General features: G+C 33.8%; 1 non-coding gene across 1 annotated transcript; it reads right to left on the reverse strand.

Moving 5' to 3' along the window:
* Window positions 1-557: 557 nt before the first annotated feature.
* On the reverse strand, window positions 558-629 carry TRNAC-GCA (transfer RNA cysteine (anticodon GCA)). Its single transcript has one exon. It is a non-coding gene; the product is annotated as a tRNA-Cys (tRNA).
* Window positions 630-6,851: the final 6,222 nt, after the last annotated feature.

A 6,851-nucleotide genomic window follows, 5' to 3' on the forward strand; every position in this document is an offset into this window, starting at 1 on the left:
ATCAATGTAGGATTTTTTAATTTACCGATTTTTAAAATGTTAAATTATGTGAAATTACTAGCAAAGAAGAATATTTTAGAGAGCTATTCCTTTTTATTTAAGATTTTGATATTTAAGAAAAGAGAAAATGAATAAAAATAGGAGACATTTTATAGATTTAGGAGGAGTAAGTGAAAACAAAAAGGGAGTCATGACCCATGTTCGGTGGGTTCTCGAGGCACGGATTGCAAGTTAAAACAGGTTGAAAACAAAGTAAAATGTTTTCTCGAAATAAAAAACATGGAGTGAGTACAAAGTTGACTATTGCAAGTTAAAACAGGTTGAAAACAAAGTAAAATGTTTTCTCGAAATAAAAAACATGGAGTGAGTACAAAGTTGACTATTGCAAGTTAAAACAGGGCCCAAACAGGTTCAGTACAAAGTTGACTATTGCAAGTTAAAACAGGGCCCAAACAGGTTCAAAACAAAGTTGACTATCGGTAATTATTCTTATTTCTTTTACCTTTAGACACTCGGTGGTCGGGAGTAAATCGAACAAAGTATCTGTCCAAAATAAAAGGGCCCAACCAGATTTGAACTGGTGACCTCTTGATCTGCAGTCAAATGCTCTACCACTGAGCTATGGACCCATTTTGCATGATTTTAACTTTAGTGACTCCTTCTACAGAGTGTCAATCCAAAAGTGTAAAAAGTGTCTGTCCAAAATAAAAGGGCCCAACCAAGTTCAAACGGGTGACCGGTCAAATTCTCTACCACTGAGCCATGGATCCATTTTGTAGGATTTTAACCTTAGTGACCCCGTAGACATAGTGTCGGTCCAAAAAGTGTAACAAATTTCTATCCTAGATAGAAGGGCCCAACTAGGTTCGAATTGGTCACCTCTTGATCTGCAATTAAATGCTCTAACATTGAGCTATGGTCCCATTTTGTATGATCTCAATCTTAGTGACCCCTTCTACAGATTATCGGTCCAAAAGTGACCCTACCGAATCGACTATGGACCAATTTTGTATAAATTGGTGGATTACCTATCGGGAATTAAACACAGGTCGTTAGATTCAAAGTCGAAAGTGCTAACCACTACACCATAGAACCACTCGTTAAACTTTATTTTGACAGCGATTTTGATAAGCGTCAACAACGCTGGATTTTGCAAAGCTAGAGGTCGTAATATGCTTACAGACTTTCACAAGGTGTTTTCAACTTCTTTTATAGGTAATTGAACTTTTGAGTCCATGCAAATGATTGGTTGGATTAGTATGAGTTTAAGAAGACAGAGGAGAGGAGAGAAGAGAGACTTTGTTAGAAACTCACCCATAGGTAATCTTCCAAGATGTTTTCAACTTCTTTTATAGGTAGAATTTTAAAATCAAACCACAACAAAATTTACTTCTATCTAGCAAAATTATTTTTTGTTTGAAACAAGATTATAGATAAATTTAAAATCCAAGAAAACGGATCTGAGTTTGATATTATTTGATTTTGGGTATGGACACAACTAGTTGATTTCTTTTGATTACATTAATGAATGTATGTAGATGTTTAAAGTGTTGATCTTAATGGTTTTAGAAAATATCAACACATCATCAATATAAACTATCGAAATTTTATATTTGTCCTTTTAAGAAATTAGAATTTTCCGAAATCCCAATTTCATGTCGAATTTTATAAAAACATTTGACTCTAAATTCTTTTTATCAAATCATTTTTGTTTTGGATCGGATATCTTATTTATTCTAAAACCTTATTCAAAGGTTTGTAGTTAATTACTGGTATCAGAATTTCTAGTTGTTTTTCACCATGTTGTTAACCTAAAATGTCAGAAATGACCACCTGCTCTTTGGAGACCTTATCAGTTTCCTCTACAAAATATCACTTAAAATGTCACAGTATTTAGTGTTTGATACTTTTTGACTTAACCCTAGGGTTCTATTTACGGTGAACTTGTGATTATTTTTGTCAAATTATATATTTGATTACCTAATACATTAAGATATAATATCTTATTTAAATAATATTAAAATGTGGTAGAATATCATAATATATGTTTAATTAATATGAATATCATTCAAATTTCAAATATAGATTTTTATTTAATGTTTATGATACACATCAATTATTTTAATATTTAACATATCAAATACGTTAATATGTTTTGATATTATACTTCAAGACTATAGGAACTTTCTCAGAGGACCTGAGAGTTACATCGGCCCACAATGCATCTCATGGACTGGCTCATGAAACTCTCTTCTTGAGAGATGACCTAACATATAAAGAAGACCCGATTCAAATAATAGACAAGAAAGTCAAATGATTGAGAAACAAGGAAATCTCTCTCGTTAAGGTTCTATGGAAGAATCATAGAGTAGAAGAATCCACTTGGGAAACAGAAGGCAAATAAGAACCTTGTACCCTGATCTATTTTAGAATAAGCACTTTCGATGACCGAAAGTTTTCAAAGGAGAGGAGAATTTGCAACACTCAAGGTCTCCAATAAGAGACAGTGTATAATCCCTACTAGGTTGTATCTAGAAGCAAAGAACAAGTAAAATTGAAAAAACAATAAGAAAATGGTACTTTTTCTAATTTTTATAAACTTCCCGAATCATTAAATTTTTTATAGAATAAGAATTACAAGGTGCTTAAAAAAGGAAGGCTCTAATCGGAGAAGACTTTTCTGGTAGAAGATTCAGAAAAATAAAGAATGAAATTATAGAAATTCTAGACGTTTCAATGGTAGTGGAAAATCCGTCTATAAATTATGAATTAGGGTAGACTATTAGGGGCAAGAAGCAAGCTTAATCGAGTACCCAATCGAGAGATACAAGTTTTTTGTTTTGGGTATCGTGTTCATGGGTTTACCTCGAATTCGAGAACTATAGTCCACTATTCATTTCCAAACTTGTTCCTGCACCTTCTAAATAAGTTTACCCATAAGTTTGGTGAAGGAAAGAGGTCCTCAAAGTGCTAGTAGGTTTTCACACGAATTAGTCCACGTTAGGTTACCCTCTAATGTTTTCCTAAGCAAAAACCTCAACTCCTAAAGCCTAACCGATGACATTATGTATAAACCTAGGTTCATCAATAATCCATGTACCAAGTACCGAGAACTATGTGAATAACATGCTAAATAAGTTGCTAGGATCCATACCCATAAGTAACCATTATCTGCATTATGATGTGTACTAAAAGGCCCCTATTCCTCTTTAGGTAGGATGTCCGACAATATGTATCATGAGCTGGATGTTATGATAGGCCTACCTTTCCCATAAGCTAAACGAGATGTCCTGCACAACGATTTACCAGTAGGATTACATGATTATGACGACACCACTCATGTGTTCATGGGGAGAAAATTGAAGGTTATTTTAGGGGAAGGTTTTCAGGATCAGTATATGATACATAACACGATGACCTCTAAGTTCTAAGATCCTGAAAACATAACAAGAAGTAATATCCTAGCTTAAGGTCGCGATTAAAAACCTTATAGTAGGCTACTTACTAAGTTTTACTCACTCCATGTTTATCATTTTTTTCAAGTAACTAAGAGTTGGTCGTGGATGAGTGGACTTTGGAGTGTGGGCTATGGACTAACTTCTATTTTTAATCTAGTATTTTTTGTTCTTCTTTTGAGTCTGCTTCTTATTTTGTGTTTGTAACGAATATGTATATGTAACACCCCAAAAATGAAGGAAATTAGCTCCCATAAGAATAAGTCACTCATGAAAGACTCGAAGGATAGAAAGGAAAAAAACTTAAAGGATTAAGTAAGAACAAAGGACTTAGTCAAGTCACTCGTGTACCTTAACAAGTGATTTCAAGGAGTTAAAAGGCCTTTTGAAATGGATAGGAAAAAGTAAATGAAAAGGGCAAAAAAGTCATTTTATCAATTATCAAGAATCTTTCCGGATTTGTAATTCCTTATCTATAAGGAATCTCAAGATTCAAAATAAGCGAAAAATGATCAAAAAGCGATGAGGAATTTCTTTGTACCAACTCTTAGTATTTCTTCGTAAGTGTGACCCGCCATTTTCAGACCTCATAGATCGATCCCAACAATGCTATCGAATGAAAAAGCCAAAGTTGGGAACGGACCTAAGAAATCCTATCCATTTCTGGAGTTTGCGTTGTTTCACTCCCATGTTACGACCCTCCGAATGGGTAGTTGCTCTAGGGCAACATGCAAGTGGAACATGGGAATCTCACGGTGCAACCTAGTGGTGGAGACCATAGGACGTATTTGATATACTTCCTTCTCCCACTTACTATAAATACTTTCTCTATTCACCTTGTTATTGACTCATGCAAATACCTTCCGAATGGAGGACGCTCCCAGGGCGACACGAGGCCGAGCATGAATCTCACTGTGTGAATTTTACAGAGAGCGTAAAAAGAAAACGATGTATCTTATACACCTTTTTCCTCCCACTAAGTATTTTAGATGGTTGGGTATACTCATTACTTAAGTATATTCTGGCTAATTAAATATAATTTAAGTCTAGGTGATTTTTCTAAATTTTACATCACTTAAGCATGCTCATAAAACTGGGCTAACTAAGCTCAAGTACTGGTCCGATCTCCACGTAGTAGGTGTTCCGTAAACCGTCAACTTAAGTACCTCCAGCCTTAGACAAGATCGTGCCAGGTGAGCTTTCTCGTAACCGCAATTTTGTAAGACATCGACCTATTTTAACTATTAAAATTGATCGTGCTCGGTTCTTAACCCTAAGTGAGCATGCACTTATCTTTATTATAGATTTTAATGTCTATCTCGTTTTATGACGTTGAAAATAACCTATAACATGCATCTAACATGCTTTATATAACAATTATATAATCATCCATTCCATGTAATAATATAACAATTATATAATCATCCATTCCATGTAATAATATAACAATTTATATCTATCACTCATGGAACCCTAAACATGCATACTATACATTATAACACTTATAACATACTTGGAATGCATGAAACATGCTTAGCCTATGGTGGGATTTTAAATCTATATGACATACTTTATGCATATAAATTTTCTATTTAATTAAAACATACATTCATAATGCATAATTAATTAAACACACTAAAGTTGGTTGGTTTTGGCATTTTAAGCAAGCAATTAACTAAATTATTTCGTTAATAATTAAAAATAACTTGAGCCACTCTCGAGGATCACGAACTGGGCGAACCAACCCTTAAAAACGTTGAATCGGACCCCAACGACAGAAAAAACACCCGAACTTCCTCTTCCATCTTCTTCGGTTCAGCTTGTTATCTCTTCCATTTTTGATCAATTACAACCTGAAATGGACTCTAATGACTCCATAAAAATTACAGACCTTTCTTCATTCATTAAAGCCCATACACATTAGGCTTATTACAATAATTGTATCAAATGGAAGCATAAAAAAAATGCCAAAACCAAAACCATCCACTTTAGCAACCACAAATTTCATTCATGAAATGTTACCCACCATGATCAAATTAATGTAAATAAAGTGCCTAAAACTTGCTCTGATACCAATTGATGGTGTTAATATAACACATGCGGAAGCAATTTGGATCTTAGGCACTTTTAGAACATCAATTATAGTAAATAACTAGCATGTTCATAAGTATTAAAACTTAATGAGTTTAGATACTAACCTTTTGTAGTTCAAACTCCTTTTTCCTCACGAACCGGTTTCGAACCACCACTAAACTTGGAAGGGATTTTGTATATATGAAGAGAGTCTTTGTGAGAGGTTTTTTCTCAAGGTTTTTCACCAAGAAGAAGAAGAAGACCTTCCATGTACCATGATCACTCTATTTAAAGAGTCATGTTTGCATGTTAATGCAAATTTGAGTTCACCAAATTTTGACATTCATAATTCCACTCAAATGTTTGGGATTATGTGGCAAGCATGCATGTCTAAGTGGTATGATTATCGTTTTGGGTGTGAGACGTCTCAAGTTCGATTTTCAAAATGCCCCCAACAATATTATATCAAAATAAATTATGCCAGATAATATGATTTAAAATGTGGTTTTTAAACATTGAACCAAGAATATGAGAATAGAGAATGAAACATATTCTAGGAATAATAAAGATCGTCTCGAGCCGCTCTTCAAAAAGAGCATTACACAAATTGTTCTATTGTATTCTTTCTAGGAACTTTTCAGTTAAATAGGTCATCTGTTTTCACAATCCTTTTAAGGAAGATGCGCCGAAATAACCGATGAAGAAGTTTCAGAGAGCCATAGGTTCGAATCCTGTCACCTTGATGTGTTATTCTCAGGGGCCGAAGTGTAAAGCCCCGTAGTCTATCCGTGGTCAGGAAGGCTGATGGTGTTAATATAACACATGCGGAAGCAATTTGGACCTTACGCATGCAAGTTTGGTTAAACAAAATTTTGACACCTTCCATTAAATGAAGTCAACATTTTGACTTTCTTCATTTTAATTCAACAATTCATTTGAATAATGAATTTCAAATGAAAGTAACATTAAATGATTAATTAAACTATTTAATTAATATTTAATATTAATTCAAATGTCAATCCCAATCAATTCCACACATAATTGTTTAAGATATTTAAATCTTATTTAAATATCTCAGATTCTCTTTTTTTGTTTAATTCGTAAATAACACAAAAATGCGGTTAAATATATCATATATATGTAGCGCAATTCCCTAATTTGAATTCGAACACTTCGAACTCACTCGTCACACTGTTCTATGGTTTAGTCCGATATGAGCTAGCATAGGGACCTAATGAACCTATAGATCATGGGCTCCAATAATCTAAGATTAACCGGTTAAACTCATAAACCTTGTTAACCAACATTCGTTAACTACTAGGC

Source organism: Cucurbita pepo, chromosome 16 (assembly GCF_057944985.1).
Source record: "Cucurbita pepo subsp. pepo isolate OVF chromosome 16, ASM5794498v1, whole genome shotgun sequence".
NCBI lineage: Eukaryota > Viridiplantae > Streptophyta > Magnoliopsida > Cucurbitales > Cucurbitaceae > Cucurbita > Cucurbita pepo.